This window comes from Corvus hawaiiensis, chromosome 2, assembly GCF_020740725.1.
Source record: "Corvus hawaiiensis isolate bCorHaw1 chromosome 2, bCorHaw1.pri.cur, whole genome shotgun sequence".
NCBI lineage: Eukaryota > Metazoa > Chordata > Aves > Passeriformes > Corvidae > Corvus > Corvus hawaiiensis.
In genome coordinates, this window is record NC_063214.1 from 62,500,304 (window position 1) to 62,517,788 (window position 17,485).

Sequence of the window (17,485 nt, forward strand, 5' to 3'; positions counted from 1 at the left end):
CTCCAGCGCGCGTCTCGGCTGGGTGCGGCTCCGTTCCACCGCCACCGCCGCCAGCCGCCGCCCGCGCGCCGCCCCTCTCGGCCGGGCGTTCCCGGGGCTCGCTCCACCACGCGCTGCGCGGGACCGGACGGGCACCGCCGGGTCCCGCCGCTCCCGCCGCGCCTCGCTCCGCCACCGACACTGCGGCTCGCGTGGCTCCGCCCGCGCGCGGGAACTGCCTCGCTGCTGCTCGCAGAGCGCTCGGTGCACGTGGCCTGGGCCGCACGGTCCCTGTGCCAGGCTTCCCTTCGCCAGGACACAGCTGACATTGCTCAACAGTCTCGGTAACTAAATAATATTCACGAAAATATTCTTCCATCGGCATATATTTTGACTCCAGTATTAACTGTGTCCAAACGGTTTTCCAAAAGCCCTTGGTAAGAATTAAATCCCAAGAAACATAGAAAAAGTTCTTAAACAACCATGCCAGGAAGTGTTTCAGTTCTTTTTGAGCTTGAATCAAGCTAAAATTTACAAATTGTTGTTCAAGAATCATTTTAAGTTTAAGATAAATGTCCATATGCGGCTCTGAGAGCCAAGAGTCTTCCCACGGTTCCTCCATAGTTTAGATATGGAATAGCAAAGCAAAACCAAGAAGAGGAATCCAAAGTTTCCAGGGTTTACTCACACAAATCAGTCGCTTAGGGATCGGGGATCGTTCTGCTCTCAAATCTCCACCATTTGTTGCAGTGGGGATCCTGCAACACGCATATATCAAACCAGGAGTCCCGTGGAAAGGAAATATATATGGACAGACAGATTCTTGATAGCTGTTTCAGAGATGTTTATTTCTCCAGCCGCATGGCCGGGGCTCTGCCGAGGAACTGTTCCAGTCACGGGACCAAGGGTCCTTCTGCCCGCGCAGGGAACACAAACCAACCAATGGGAACGAGGCTGAGCAGGGGCAGGGAAGCCCCGTGTCTGTGCCCTCAGGGCCCCTCTCCCAGGGCTACACGGCAGGGGAGGGACCCCAACAAGTAGCCATTCATATCCTAAATTCAAATGATCTAATCCATTTTCTCTCTTGGCTCCCTGCCCAACCTGTTTATATCTAAAATTTCACATTGTCTTCATCTTTTCAGCTAGACTGGTATAGAATAGATTGTGCCTTCATAGCAATTCTTAAATCATATCTTAAAGTGCTTTTAAATATCTTTATTATTGTTTGCATATTTTTTTCCTTTTAAATTCTTCCTCTTATTTATTAGGCACATACTCGTTCTGTTTAAATGTGGCTATTTTAAAGTAGTGGATGTTGTGTTGCATCCTATTTGCATGCAACAAATGTAATCAAGTTCTCACTTTCGTTTAAGGAATAACTAACTTTTGTCCTGGAATCAATTTTGATTTAGCTGTCAGGATATCTTGTACAGAATTCTCTAAGGAGAGACACAAAACTTTTTGATTTAGGAAATTTTTATCAATCATTTTTCAGAATTTCAAAGGTGTATTATTACTGGAAATGTCAAACTTGTAGAGCTACATCTTTCAACCAGATACCCACCTGTGAAAAAACCTTTTTTTAAAGCTCATACAGTACAAAAAGTCTTTTCTCTTCTTCTTCTTCTTCGTAGACCTTTTAAGTAGGGGTTTAAGGGAGTAATCATCCTGCTCCATAGGGTAGTTTCATGGTAAGTAGCTGCCTGCATATAATTGTCCTTGTCACAGTCTCTGTGACAAGAGAGATTGATCTGTAAACACAAAGGCATTTACTGCATAGTTGTCAGTGGGTTGAAATCAGTTATTGTCACATACTGCCTCTTCTCCTCTTCTCTTGCCACTGTGTTTTTCCTAAATTGCTTATAGCAAGTGAATTTAACATTACTATCACAGAAATCTTCCTTCAAGTTCCAGTAATATGGAGCAGGTCAAATTCATTCTCATAGTACAAGTGTTTCCTACTCTTCCTGTTTACCACACAAGCTCCTGCCATTCATGAATAGGCAATTAAAGAATTTATTTTCTTTCTGTCATTCAGTGTCTTGATTAATTTTGTTCTTGACAACTTGACTGTGCTAAATGAGTGTTTATTTGCTGCCCCTTTTTAATCTCCCCTTTTGTTGTAAGTTTAATGCCATTATTACTAGTCTAGTCAGCTTGTCCCCTGTAAAATTGATTTCCCCTTTAATGAGCTGGAGGCAGTGCAAGCCACATAACTCTTCAGTTAGAAAATGGCTCTTCAGTCCACCAAACTAAAATCCCCTCTCCCTCTTACACCTCTCTAATTTGCAGTTTATTTGTAAAAAGTCCTGATTCATGTGTTCATTTCTGGGACAGGAGCAGTCTCCTAAAAACTCATTTGTGTATTTTCATACTACATCAGCTTTCTGAACTCTCTGAAATCATTCATGGCTGGTAAGAAGACACATGAAGCATCACTCGTACCAATACATACCACTACTACATTAAATCTCCCCCACTCAATTGGGTAAGGTTGGGTTCCTTTCCCCTAATGAAGAAGATTTGAGACTCTGTAAGAAGGAATACCGTGAAAGCCTTACCCTAGAGAAAAAACTAGTAGTTTTAACAGCAGTTAGTCTGTTCACAGCATTCTATTGCAAATGTCCTTGAGAAGTTTCTCTTGTTTAAAAGAGTTTGAAGGAGGAATACTTTAGGGCAACAGAAATGTATTTTGTCTGTTACATGAAATTCCTGTCAGCTTTTGCTCCTTCCAGGTAGCTTTTGGTCCATGTACATGAACTTAGAAGAGTACTTCTGTTGCTGAGGAAAGGTAAGTCCCACGGCTCCCATAATAGCCGAGTTCTCTAGGTCTGTGGGAAACAAAAGAAGAGTGAAAGACCTGAACTGACTTCTCCCTCATGACTACCTTTTTCATTCAGTGCATGAATGCATCTCTACATCACTGCTTTGGTTGTACAGCTCTGTAGGAGCCATCTAGTAGGTCACCATGAAAACAGTCTATGCTGCTGTGCTGTAGTTCCAGAGGTCAAAGTATGCTATATATATATATATATATATATATATATATATATATATGTATGTATATATCTGTGGGTTGTTGAAGTTATGCATTATCAAGTTTATTTCTTGCCTTTTTCTTTAAACAACATCAGAAAAAGCATCTTGGTTGGTTGGTTGATACTTTAATGTAGATTTTGCATAAAATTTTAAAGCAATGTTAAATTCTTGAAAGTTAGAAAATACACTTAAGTTGCCCATGTAAATACACTGCTACAAAATAACAGCAAAGGAGTTGTTTACAACATTTAAAATGCTGTATCCTAATTACAACATAGACAGGAATCCATTAAATCTTCATGAGAGCATAATTTCCTGACTTTTATGCAATACCACCTCAGTAACATTATTTGTCATGGTTTAAGCATGGCATAGGTACATCTTTGATGGTAGATAAAGCTTCCAAGGTGCCCCTGGAAGCAAAATCACTTGTCATTATAGCTATACTTGCTGTTGAGGGTACTTGTTTCCTCTGCTGAACCAAGAAAAAGGGTGGGAGATCATTGTACAGGATGAAGTGGGATAGTGACAGCCAGAAAATTCAAACTCTGTAACAACAAACACTGTTTTACCTCATTCTAATGTTAGATTTTAACACTGAACTTCCCTAAAATAGGCCTAAAAGCCCCATCCAACCCATGGCCTTCTGAACAAATCATAGCTTGGTACTTTCAGCCAGTGCTCAGGCTGTCCAGCTTGGCAGTGACGCTAGAGTGCCCTGAAGGTGACACTTGCATCATTTTGTATTCTTTCCCTTTATGTATTTTAAGGATATCCATCTCTCTAGGCTGCATTCAGCAATTCACATAGCCAGTAGAGGAAAGGAAAGCTGTAGTGAAGCCTATTTTTTGCTCGGTTGAGGACATGGTAAGTGGAAAAGTGACAATTTTACCTTAGTAAGCCATTTGACCACCACATATGTGTGTGATTGTATGCAGTCCAGCACTCGGGATCTCCTTTGAAAAAATGATTCCAACTCCACTGTGCTTCAGTTTTCTTATGTATAAACCATGAATAACTCCCACTTCAACAAAGTATCAACAGTAATGGTTATGAAGTTGTGACGTGTTCTCTAATCTTCACATACCAGCTGCTCTATCATCATTAGTTTACTCGTTTTGGATTGCCTTGTTTTGTTTTCCATAGGCTAGGAGGCTTAGAAGTTATTGTAAAAACTGTGCCAGTGAGGTTTCAAGTTATACTTATTTGTTTTCAAATAGAATTGTGATTAAACCTCGTCAAATCCCCTCTACTGCCTTTCCTGCTATTGCTGATTAGTTAAGAAGCAGAAGGGAACATTGCGCTGTAAAACATCCATTTATCTGCCAGTGTCAGGTTCTCCTGACATGAAGTGCTAATGCAAAGCACATTAAGCATCAGCAGTATGTGCTCCAGACCCAGCAGTTCCTAGACAGGCATTAAGAGACCTCAAATGAGTCAGTGTCACTCTATGGTTTAACCTAAAACCAACCCCTAAAGGTACCCCTATCAAATGTAAGAGAAATGGAAGGTTTTAAAGGCTATTAATCCAAGTGACTTCACATTAGAAGAGCACAAAGTTATTTGTCACAGGTCTTTTTGTCATCACATTATTGTGCTAAAATGTGAAGGATTCCATGTTCCTGAAATTCCTTTTTCCACCTACTTAAGCATGAAGGTCTTTTGTTGATACACTTATAATGCTAAACTGTGATACTTACCAGCTACCGGCTCTTATTTCCTGAGCTCCCTTTTTTTCTTCTCCTCACTGAGTTCTTCTCATATCTACAATGCATGAAAAGTAGCAAAACATCTTTAGAAAACAAGCTTTGAACTGAAAGGAATCCTGTGTAAACAAGTAAGCGAACTCTCTGCCCCCACACAGGCACCATTACAGCATGCAGCAGAGGCACTGAATCAGAGCTGAATCTACTGCAAGGTGTAAACTTCTTTTGCCATACTTGTTATCTGGAGCTGTTTTATTTCTAATGCAATATATGTTATGGTCCATGTCTCTTACCTTCAAGTTGCTGAGACTCAGGAATAATCGTATTGTTTTAGAAATCTGTGATCCAGTGTTTGCATGGAAAGGTGTCTCAGATAGCTGGTTGTCTGGCAGCAGCTGATTCAAAGTGTCTGACGGCCGAATGTGAGCAGCTCAGGTTTTACTGGAAGTGGTGACAGTTACATGACTTCAAACTCTTGCCAGGGCCTGAATTTGTACATTTCAAATTCACTTCACACACATTTGGATGACAAAAATTGTCCAACCATCAGATTGTCACACTGGCAGACGTTCTGGCTTCACGCCCTGTCTCTGATAAAAACCCAGTCCCTTTGGCTAAACATTCCTGCAAGATATTTGCAAACAGATTCATGGGATACTGAAACTCGTGTTTTTAAACCTATTGTTGGAACATGCCAGTCTTTGTTTTTTTTTTTTTTTTATTAGCTCCCTGCATTGTAGCAAAGATACACAGATTTACAGTGTGTTCATTTGAGCAAGCGCCTGTGTATATCTGTGCATATGGGCAAAGTAAAGTGTGTACAATTGCTTGGCTTCAAGGAGTTAGTCAATATTTTAACCTTTGTCAGGATGCTCTGAAATCAATTGCGAGCATCAGTCTTGTGTGTTTATACAAAAAAGCAATCCTATTTATTTGAAAAGAGGCTGGGGAAAATCCTGCACCTCTGAACACAGTAGTAAAACCCAGGTAGAGCACAAGAATGTAGCAATGGTTGTTCCAAGCTGCACCAGAGGTCCATCTGTCACAGTGCCTGATGGTAGCCAAAACCAGAGGCCTGCAAAAGAGATTACGAACAGAACAAGTGTATTTGATACTTCCCTCTATGCTCTCCTACCAACCAGTAATTTGTGGCTTAGAGACAAGATTTACTTCAGAGATTTCAGTGAGGTTGCCCAGCTGCTCCCTGAACCTATCTTTGGTGAGGGCTGTGGGGCAAGGTTTTGGCAGTTAAAACCCATAGATTGACTGGTATCACTCTGTTTCCTTGGTTTTGAAGGTACCAGTTGCTAGTTTCATTTGATGACCCATAGATTTGGTACTGGAATAGTTGGCTGTAGCTATCCTAGACATCCTCCTGTACTATGTGTGGTTTTACAGACATATGTCATATCACACTCTCTTTTCCAGTGCTGTACAGAAGTTGTTTCATACCTTTGAATGTGTTTTTTGGACTGCTATGAGCCTTTCTAACAATTCCTAATTTTCACTTTATTTTTTTTTCCTTACCTCCACCCATTACTGAACACCAAGGTGAGTTTGTCCTAGGTCTGTAAGACTAGGATCTCACACCTCTGTAATTATTATCCATATCTGAGCTCATTCTTTTGTACATAAAGTTAGGACCTTTTCCTCCTCCCATGATCCTCCCTTTAAATTCACCTATATTGAATTTTACTATTTCCTTGCCTTGTCATGTAGTCCTTCTGGTTTTATCCTAGTAAATCAGTCAGGGCAACAAAAAGCTTTCAAACACCATGCCCTTGGGATTAGCATCTATGCTGGAAAACTTAATAGATCCAATATGATCGCTTGTCCCTGAAGATGGTTACCATTCCTTACAAAAATAGCACTAAGCTCTTTTTCTCCTGAAAAAAATGAAGAAAAAAAGGGAAAAAAAAAAAAAAAGAGGGTGGCCTTCTCCTTACTGTCCTTTTCCTTATTGTCTTCACAGCATATGTTTTCTGGTTTATTGCTTCTAGAAAGCATCCCTGTTCAATTTTCTTCCCTCCCAAACAGTAACCAGGCTTTATCTGAAAGAGTGTCAGGGAGCTCCACACTGTGCTGACAAATGACAAAACAGGCAAGCATGTGCCAGAGTCTGAGGCCATGAGAGCCCTTAATTAAGCCACTGTTTAAGTTCTAGCATGTCAGATGATGGTTCCTGCCAACTGGTACAACCAGTACTGTCCAAACTAAGGCCCATTCAAGGTTTGGAGACAGTATGTGCTGGGTGAGAATGCTCTAGTTTTGGCCCACTCCATCCCACATAGTTTTCCAGCAGTATATAATACAGACTTTTTACTATGCAACATCCACACCTACCTTCAAGTCAAATGCAAATGTACAATCAGTATCTGCTTTCTTGCTAGAGAAATGCCACTCTGATAAAGTAGTGCTGCCCTCACATTTTTCTATTCCCTTTGAACATAAATGTAAAAAGAAACAAACCCAATTCATACTTTTCAAGGTAGCTACATGAAGATCAAACAAAGCCAGTTGAAAGTACTGTATAATGTGGATACTACCAGCCTGTACCATTTGGGTTAGGGCTGGAAAAAGTACCTCACTCTGTTTTATTTAGGAGTATTAAAATATCCATGCAGCACTTCTGTTATTCTCCACAGTCAATCTAGAATACCTAATATTGTGAGTGATCCTAGTTCTTTCATCCTTTTCCCTCACTGTTTATGGATATTTTAAACAGTCCAGGCACCTGTTCAAATTCCTGTGGGAAACAATTCATGGCTCCTTCTTACTGTGAAAGCTGACTATTTACTCCCATATTGTTTTCTTCCTTTCTACCACTTGTTTTTATAGGTGAGGACCTTCCCTGATATACCATAGGAATCTGGGCTCCTAAACAACCTTTGGCAAAGGACTCTGACACGTGTTTTGGGAATTGCAATAGACTATTGTCTACTTGCTTTAGGACACCATCAGTGGATTCCTGTGGATTTTATCATCATGACAAGTGACATAGAAGTCTCTGTATAAAAAGACTCCTCTGTTTTTCAGCATGTCATATGTACCCATAAACCATTCTAATTGCTCTGTATTCATATGCACTCAGTGAATATGCTAGATCTTTTTTTGGTTGGTAGTTTTCAGGTTTTTCCTGTAACTTTTTAAGACTGATGCCACAATAACTACTTACCAAGACTCTTGATAACAAAGCAGTTTTAAGTGAGAATTGACATGCAGTGGTGAGTTGTTCAGCTATTTCAACTTAAATTCCTTTAGAACTGATGATATATGACTATTCAATTGATCCATTTGATTAATAACCTTCTTAATAAAATCAGCAAATTGCTTAATCAAAGACAGAACTTCTGAATGAAAAGTGGTATGAAATGCAAACTTTCTTGGATTCCTTTACACTGCAATGCAGATACAGAAAATTCCTTAACTGTTTTCTGCTCTGGACTTTTCTTCATTGTGCACTCCTTGATTATGTTGACACTCTGGACTCTGCCTTTTGTTAAGAAAAGGAAACTTAGCAGGTGAATCCTTGTTCCAAGGCCAAGTTGTACCAACTACCTTAGATCCAACTTGCTTGGGGCCCTAGGGAAAACTAGTCCCAGGGATAGGAGTTTGGGGCAAATATAAATAGAATCAAAGAATGAACAAGGAATTAAAGAGTAGAGACTACAGTAGTCTGGTGTTTGACCTTGTTCCCTGCTCTCACTCTCATTGATTGAAATAGATGTAGGCACAGACTCTGCGGCAACCTTCCTGTTCTGATGTGCTAGAAAAGGGATTTATTGGAAGACTTAATTCCTTTTTTCAAGTTCTACCTCCAACTTTTTTCAAGGTGATGCGAGATGGTTTTTTTTGCCCATGTTTCTTGGGGAGTCCTGTTCTCCCAGAAATTCATCTTCTGCCTCCATTAGTGGCCGTGCTTTGAGATGTTTATCTCAGTGTCTCCTGACATACCTTTTATGGTTGTGCTGCTCAAAGCTTGAGGGAAGGAGCTGGCCAGCCTTTAGATTTAAAATTATGGGAGAAAGGAAGCTTTCTTGTTTTCCCTGAGTTAGCTCAATCACAGGTTTCTGTCTGGCTCTGGACACTCACTTCTACAGTTTCAGCACTTTTAGTACATGAGTGGTTTCTTACACTTAGCCTAAATGCCTAGCACTCTGAACAGCTTTAATGATGTCTATGATTGTCTGCAGTTCAAAGACAGGCTTGTTAGCAGCCATTAACACCTTACAGTGCCAAGAAGGATAGCTCAGTAATAACTATAAAAACGCTGAAAATCGAAAAGTGCTACAGAAACAGTTGTACGTATTTGTCACCTGTCCCTGTTTACTCTTCTTTGTTCTGTTTACTCTGCTGCCACAGAGGGCTTCCTTCTAGTCACTTGACATGTGTTTATATGTGTTCTGGTTTCAGTTTCATACAGCTTTAACATGATTTAATCACAAAATTAGTTATAAAATATTTTACAGAGAAAAAGAAAACATTATTTGTATTCATAAAGTTTTCTAAGGTTTTTTCCCTGAGATAAGATTATCATGAAGGTGTCCATGCAGCATGAGCTTGATGCCTTTAACATGAAGAAGACAGCAGTGTAGGACCTATTGTATTTGCACATGATGAAGCAAGATTCAAAAGGCAAGTAATTGACAGCCATCATCATTCCACACTGGCCTGCAGGACATTTAATACATGATCATGACTTATATCAATGCTCACAGCATCAACGCTCAACTTCATCTTATTCTGCATTGGTTGAAACAATGTATGGGTAAAAGTACACTTTTATTTTATATGCAAACTAAGCATTTCTGTAAAAATATCTCCTCTGTGAAAGGGATCACTACCTACATCTTATATTGAGCTTAATGGAGGCAACTGTGACCATAAAGGTTTTGAGGTATATAATTAACTGAATAACTTCTGGCACATACAGCTGAATATATCATACACAGCATAAGGTCTTGAACTACAAAGATCACCCTACTGGTGGTATCAGACATGCTCATAAGTCACAGTTGCTGGTCTGTTGGGGTTTTATTTGTAGACACATAATTCAAAGCCCACCAAGTCAATAGAAATAAGTTTTTCCACTGACATAACTGATTGGGCTGTAGGACAGTGGTGTGATTACATTACCTTTGGACAGCATTAAATCCCTTTTCAAACTGAGATGGGAAATACACAATAAGGATTTCAATCCTGATTGGAAAATGTCAAGAAACAAAGTTATCATAGCATTTCCCATAAAAAACTTTATAAAACACAAATGAAGCTAAAATACAAACAGTTCCCTAATGCGTGCTTAGATAGGTATGTACGCATTTAGATGTATTTACTACCTTAACACTTTCACCTGAAAAAGAATAGAGAAAGACACAACATAAGAATTCAATAAATATCAAAAGAAAATCTAAGAGAGGTATCTGCAGAAGAATTAAGCATTTTCTTTATGAAGGAGAGTTAACTCAGAGCTGATTTTCTGAATGGTGAGGTATTTTTACATAGTTATCTTGCTAAGGTATGCGGTGTCAGAAAGAATGTACTTAAAGCACTTTTTCACTGAATGCTACACATACTCAAACAGAATTCCTTAAAACAAATGGCTAGCAATGTCATGAACATGTTTTTGGTAACTTAAAAAAGAAAAAAGTGGTCACTGAAAATCAAGCAGTAAAACAAATGTTCACCTGTATCAGCTGAAACTGTTTAAGTGAAAACCACTCCAGGAGACTTCCCATACCACATTAGACACATGAAATTAATTACTTACTTTACTTGTGAATGGGTATAGGAAGATGAAATGCTTCCCTCAGGATTCTGCCACTAAGTCTTTTTCCCTTCTTTATATATCACTGGCATTATGTTTTCTAGCCTTTCCTAGTCACACCTGACTTCTTCCTCATGCCAGATCCTGCCACTAAGTCACACTGAGCTGTACATGTTCAAAGACAAATGTTTGCGTGCACTAGTCCCATGGAATCAATGGAATAACTACTCCTCTACTCACTGGGAGTAAGGGAGGTAGACTAGGATTTCATATAAATGAGCTTTTCACATAAAGCAGCATCAAACAACAAGAGAATATGCATCTGGCACCTCATCATCATGAACGTTGCATCCAGCTTATGTGATCTTGCCATTAGAAGTCTGTGCAGATGGGCAGTAAAACTGATTGGAGTAGCATGGACTGTGGCACAGTATAGATACTTACATGAGAAAACATATTAAAGCATAGAATTATCTGCAGCTTTATTTACAGGAAGCTGGTAAGAAACAAACTCATAGCAGCAATCAGAGGTAAATGAAATCACGCTAAGATTGTCTTATGAGACACGTTTCACTCATACATCCAGAGGCCACTCCTTTCCCACTTTGTATTTCAGCTTGCAAGTAATTGTTTTGCAAGTGTGTGGAAATACTCACAGCTTTTTACCGGCTAGTATCATAGTTCAATGCCTTAGAAAGCCTCGGGCAGCCTAGAGAGGTAGCACGGGCAATCCAGCATTTCAGTAGCTCTGAAAGCAGCAAAGGGTAGCTGCAAAGCTGATACCACCAGCCGAAGCAAAGAGGGAGAAATACAGCTTTTGGTTTGCCTAATTTCCGCAATTAGAAGCTTTCAAACAGAGACAGACACAGATATTCGCAGAAGGGGTGCAAAGCCAAAAGAGGGTGTATCCCCTTGCGGGCCCTTCTTTTATTCGGAGAAGGGGAAAGGGGCGGACTGGGGGCGGACCCGGGGTGAGCGGCCAATCAGACACTGCTAAAGAGTTTGAGTTACATTTGGTTTTGCCTGCACTTGGAATAAAGGAGTTCAGAGCATATGGCAGAGGCAAGTCCTGGCTTGTCTTGGGGAGGGGGAAGGGAAGCTCGGAACAGGCAGTAGCACAAGTGTAAATGCAATTTTAGGAAACATGGTTTCTTTGTCCAATGCTAGAATATTTATTTTTAGTTGTCTCTTAAAGAGCTTGAGTGGCTGAAAAAATAAGACAAAAGAGCCAAAGCCACATGGCCATTTGTACAGATGGCAGTTTGAGAACCTCTGATACTGTAAATGCCTGGCCGCTGCACCTGTTTACCTTATCCTTTGCTGCAAAATCAAAATCTCTTTAGGGTGGGGATTGTGTCATCTGGGAACAAAATCAACAAGATGCATTATGATTGGTTATTAACTTTCTTTCAGGTTAGGTCATTTCTGGATGCAGGACATTTAACTAGATGGAGTATTGACAGCGCAGTATGAAATGCTGTATGAAAATTGTCAACAAAATGCCAATTTCTATCCTGCAAGATGATGCCAGGATACATTTGAGAAGCACACGTTTCCATTCTGCCATTTACTTTAGACTGCCAAAGATAAAAGGTTTCAGACAACAGAAGACTTTAGCAGTGTCAAGAATAATTCATTACCCAGCACTATGACATTCACTAATGAATATGAGGAATTTAGCATCGCATCTTGCTAACATCTCTGTTGCAGACATTGTTTTCAACTTTTGAAAACATTGTTCACATGCATAAAGCAATTACTGAGTCATACCATTGATTGTGTATCTGTCTTTATTTTTTATGAGCCTTCCAGTATAACTCTGTGATGCCTATTAGGCTAAATTTGCTGAGCAGTGACCTTCTTTCCTTGTTTTGGCTTTTTATTTGCTTGTTTTCTTCCCTGGATAATCAGCTCTTGGTTAGTGTGGAGGCTGTGTTGATGTCTGTATGGAACAAATAATCTTCAGCTTGCTCCAGCTATGCTTTTGGTTCAGTAAACAGCCAAGAAAAAATATAAGCTTGTAACTGTGTGGAGTAGCCCAGAGGTTCAGCTGTTTGTGCTCCAGGGGTTGGGTTTGTGAAGCACAGCTGTGTGACCTTGGCTCAGATTTACAGACAAAAAAATGTTGTTCAGCTGTGAAAAAAATACATACGCTAAAACCACTCAAAATAAGAAAAAAAAAAATGGAGAGAAGTAAAATTGTTGTGCTAGCAGTAAGTCAAGGACTCAGAAGAATACTGGCTTGAAAAGATCTAAAAATCTGAGAGGAAATGTAGTGAGGTGGAAGATTACTTCAGCAGGATTGAGGATCTGCCTGTTCTGCAGGGCAATAGGTTTTATGCTTCCCCATGTTACCAACTGCCTTGAGGAAACTCACCTGGTAACATGTGGCAGGGGTGACAAATATATGACTGATCCCTCCTGGCTGGATTCTATTAACCAATATTTATTGTTAGCTCACTGAACTGTGTGTATTTTTGCCTTCAAGTTCTTAATAATGGCAAAACATCCCCAATGAGAAGCAATGCAGCAAAGAGAAGGTTGCAGTGGACAGCCTGTTGAGGCAGAAAAGGGGCATACTGAGATATGACAAGGTTAAATAAGGTGAGGAGAGATAAGGCGTGATGAAGCATTTCTAGGCATTATGCTGGTGAGCATTCCTGGTTTTACCTAAAGATTTTGTTGAATGTAAAATATATGATCAGTTGAGGAAGGTAACTTTGAGTTGTTCTACTTCCCCGTATTTTTCACCCATGCTTTTTATGGAAATTCCTGTAATGCTCTCTGCTAAGCTACATACACACAGTGTTGACATGGAGGCTGCTTTGCAACTACTCTGCCTGGAGGGGTATTATACAAAAAAGAGAAATAGGGACTGTATTCAGGTGGAAGCATAATGTTCAAGTATCCTAACTCTTTGTGAACTGGGTGTGTCAGGATCCAAGGTCTGGCAGCCATGGATGACAGCCATTCTGAATCACTCATTGCTTCTTTGAACTTAGATGCCAGAGCAGCCTCCTAAACGATTTTTACACCTATCTGTGTCATTCAGATAAACTCACGCCTGTTCCAGTACACTAAGAGAAACATAGAAGCTTTCCAAGAAAAATCACAGTTCCATAGTGTCTTTAAAGCACATTTTGTTGGGGACTTCCCACTTGGAAAAGGTACTATGAAGCCTGTCATTTTCTTAATATGGATATACTGTGTGGAGGTGGAAAGAATCAGTTTGTTCCATTTCTTTTCCAAAATGACTCCTGATGTATATTACAGAGACTGTTTTCAAAATAAAGAGAATTCCTTAAATCAATAAATATAAGTGGTTGGTTAAGAAAGTTTATGATTCTCATTGACAGCAGAGATTTGTGGCTTCCCATTGGAGAACAGATGTGGTTTGTGTTTGAGTTCCCTCAGCTAATGAGTATGTGGAGAAAAGGCTTTTGAAAGAAAGAAATGATCTTTAGAGAGGCGTTTTGGAGGATATTTACTATTATAGGAGAAGTCTCTGAAATGGCATTGGTGTCAGCTAAGGGGGATAAAATGTGGCACATTTGTGATAATTTAAAGCATGTATCACTAACGAAGATAAAGAGAGCAAAGTATTTAAAGCTTAATGATACAGCAATAGCAATTGCCCTGCGATAATGAACAGTGGAGATTATCAGGCAAAGCTTAATGAGTGCTGTGCTTATAACAAGCTTTTTATAAACAAATACTGGTTGAGTCCTCTTTCAGAATTAGTGCTGATATGAAAGTGAAGTGATTTAATTAAAATGTGCAAGATAAATAAGAACTTGCACAAGGATGCTGCCCTGTTGCTAAAATAGTCTGGCAAGGGCTTGCTGACAATAAGCCTTCCAAAATTGCCAGGCAGAGTACAGGATGTACCTAGTTTGACCCACAAAATAGCTTTAGCAGTTGGAGGACAGACTGTGGCTCTACCTACAGCTCACCCCATTCCCTAAGTGGGAGGAGATGGTTTTACTTTCTTCCTCTGGGTTCCCACAGTTTGGAGATGCACCTTGTCTCCAAGGAAAAGTTTTGACTGTTTTCCCTCTTGATTGTCAAGGGGAGCGGTGAGACATCAGAGCAGATATTAGCACTCGTCATGGAGATTCTGCTGTAGCCAAGGTAGCACTGGCCAGAGTGAGGTTTTTTTGCTGATATGATCATCTTCAGTGTCTGAATTCAGGGACTGGCAGGGAGGAGGGGAAACTTCACTGCAAGGCTTGTCTGCCATTCACAGGGATTCCTTGCACCTCTCATCTGCTTAGGGACTGGTCCGGTCAAGAATGAATCTGAAGTAAAAATGTAGTGCTGGGGACTCTTTTATTAATGCCTTAAAACCATGTTCTCAAAAGCACTCACAGGTTTTAGAAAACTGTGTGGAACATTAAGAAAAGCTGTGTAAAGAGCTACAACTCTTCTGCAATACCTCCTTCCTTTGATAACCAGTCTTACTGAATCATAATCACACAAGTGAGGTTGGCAGGTACCTCTAGAGGTCACGCAGTCCAGCTCTCCTGCTCAAGCAAGGTAAGCTAAAACAGGTAGCTCAGGATGAGTCTCCATAGATGGAGACTCCACAACCTCACTGTGAAATCTGTTACAGTGCTCGGTCATGCTCACAGTAGAAATGTTCTTCTGATGTTCAGATGGAAACTTCTGTGTTTTACCTTTTTCCTGTTGTCTATTGACCTGTAATTGGATGCCACTGAGAAGAGCCTGCCTTTGTCCTCCCAGTTCTCTCAGCCTCTCCTTTTATCAGAGGTGTTCCATGCAGTCCCTTCGACACCTTTTGGTGCTTTGTTGGACTCTTTCAGGTGTGTCCATGTTTCTCTTGTACTGACAAGCCTAGAAATAGACCTGGAATTTCAAGTGTGGCCTCCATAGAACTGAATGGAGGGAAAGGATCACCTTCCTCAACCTGTTGGCAGTGCTCTTCCTCATGCAGCTCAGTATGCTATTGCCTGCCTTTGCTGCAAGCAGTTATCAATGACACATTCAACTTGACCACCAGGACAGCCATTCCTTCTCTGGAGAGCTGCTTTCAAGCCTGTTGTTCACCATCATATACTGGTGCCTGCGTTTACTCCTCTAGGATTTGGCATTTTCCTTTGTTGAACTCTACGAGGTTCCTGTTTGCCCATTTCTCCAGCCTAGGGAGGTCTTTTCAAATAGCAGCCCAACCAAGCCTGATGTATCATCCACTCCTCCCAGTACCATGTTGTCTGCAGACTGGCTGAGTGCACACTTGATCCCATCACTGATGTCATTAATGAAGAAGTTAAACACTATTTGACCCACAGCTGACCCATGGGGCTGTTAGTGACTAACCCGTGGCCAGGCTTTGTGCCACTGTTCACAACCTGCTTAACCTGGCTGCTAAGTTTTGATCCACATCACTGTCTGCCTACCTAATCTATTGCATCTACTTGTCTATGAGTGTGTTACAGGAGACAGCATCAAAAGCCTTACTGACGTCAAGATAAGTAACTTCCATTGCTTTTCTCTAACCAGCCAAGCTGGTAACATGGCTGTAGAAGGCTGTCAGGTTGGACACATTCATAAATCCATGATGACTGTTCTTGAGCACCTCCTTGTCCTTCATGGGTCTGGAAATGGCTTCCAGAATTAGTGGCTGCATCACCTGTTCGTGTATTAATATGCATCAACATCTGCTGCTATGTTCAGACTTTGATTGGAGCTGCAAGCAGAAGTTCGTTTTGATAGTTGATGTCATCTGGGTGAATATAAGATAATTAATGTAATGATTACTTAGAACTCAAATTACTTTATGCAGAGCTGATGGCTAGTTTCGACCATTGGAGCAGGGCTACAGCAAGAGATGCCTTTTTTTGCACATGTGAGAAGTATGGTTCTTTTTTTTTTTTTCTGAGTTTATACGTACCTTCATTACTGTGAAAAAACACTAGTTAGAAACAGGTAGAATTTGTGGTCAGATATAAAAATCAGTTCTATACCTCTCTGGGCTTATCAGATGTATACAAAATAATGTCATAAGCTTTGAGAAAAAGGCAATCCTGTATTCAGTGGCAAATCCTGTTTATGTTAAAACTGGGGCCAGATTCTGGTACATGGGGGTCAGAGACTGGTATATATAGCAAGACTATAAAGAAGGTAGAGCCTGTGGCCTCTGCCCATGGTGAAATGCATGTCTCTTTCTGTCTCTGTCATTTTGAGAAGAGACACGAAATGTCATATTAGTCTTACAGAAACTTGTGGGAGTGGGTGTCAGTTAGCAGGTGATTTAATGAAATGGAAAGGACTGGAGCACTGGAACACAGTAGGAGTAAAATATCCATTCAGCTTATTTGCCCCCTTCCCTGTAGTTCCAGAGGTCTGACTGTATTTTCTGGTGTTTTCTACTGTTTAAGCCACTAAAAAATTTAATTTCTTTTGACGTCTGTCTTAAGCAAAGGGTCATTAGCATGTCCGCTGATCTCAGGATGACCTGTAATAGCCTAGAGATCCTGGCTACTCACCATCAGCAGCCTCTAGCATGAGAACACACACAAAAAATCTAGAGAGCTTCAATGAAAAAAAATGTTTCAATGAAAAAGTGAAAGAGAGAGAGACTTCTAGGAAAGGCTTCCAAACTGTAGGGGCAGTGGCTTCAGCAGGAAGGAGGAAAAGCTGACTTTTATTTCAAAACCCTTTGTGTATTTCTTTAGTACTCTGAGGGGCATGTGGACACATGGGGAGTCCAGAGTACATTCTGAATAGAGGGGGAGAAAAAAAGAGAAAAGCTTTTTTAAAATAAACCCCAGCATACTTGCACACACAAATATATGTATGTATAGCTATAGATATATGGCAAATCACAAAATGTTTACTGAGTTTTATTGTGTCAAGTCTACTAATTATGCTGCTTGTGCATTGATATGTTAGGAGGGGGGAAGAAAACACTAACAGCACTTTGTAGCTCTGAGGGAGAACTGCTGTTCTAACACATTACAAGAGCCATTATTGC

At 40.4% G+C, this 17,485-nt stretch overlaps 1 long non-coding RNA gene across 1 annotated transcript; it reads right to left on the minus strand.

The window, feature by feature from the left end:
• Positions 1–2,648: 2,648 nt before the first annotated feature.
• LOC125321198 lies at positions 2,649–5,081 on the minus strand. The gene is made up of 3 exons (XR_007201479.1): positions 5,018–5,081; positions 4,719–4,782; positions 2,649–2,810 (listed from the first exon to the last, which is right to left on the minus strand). It is a non-coding gene; the product is annotated as an uncharacterized LOC125321198 (long non-coding RNA).
• Positions 5,082–17,485: the final 12,404 nt, after the last annotated feature.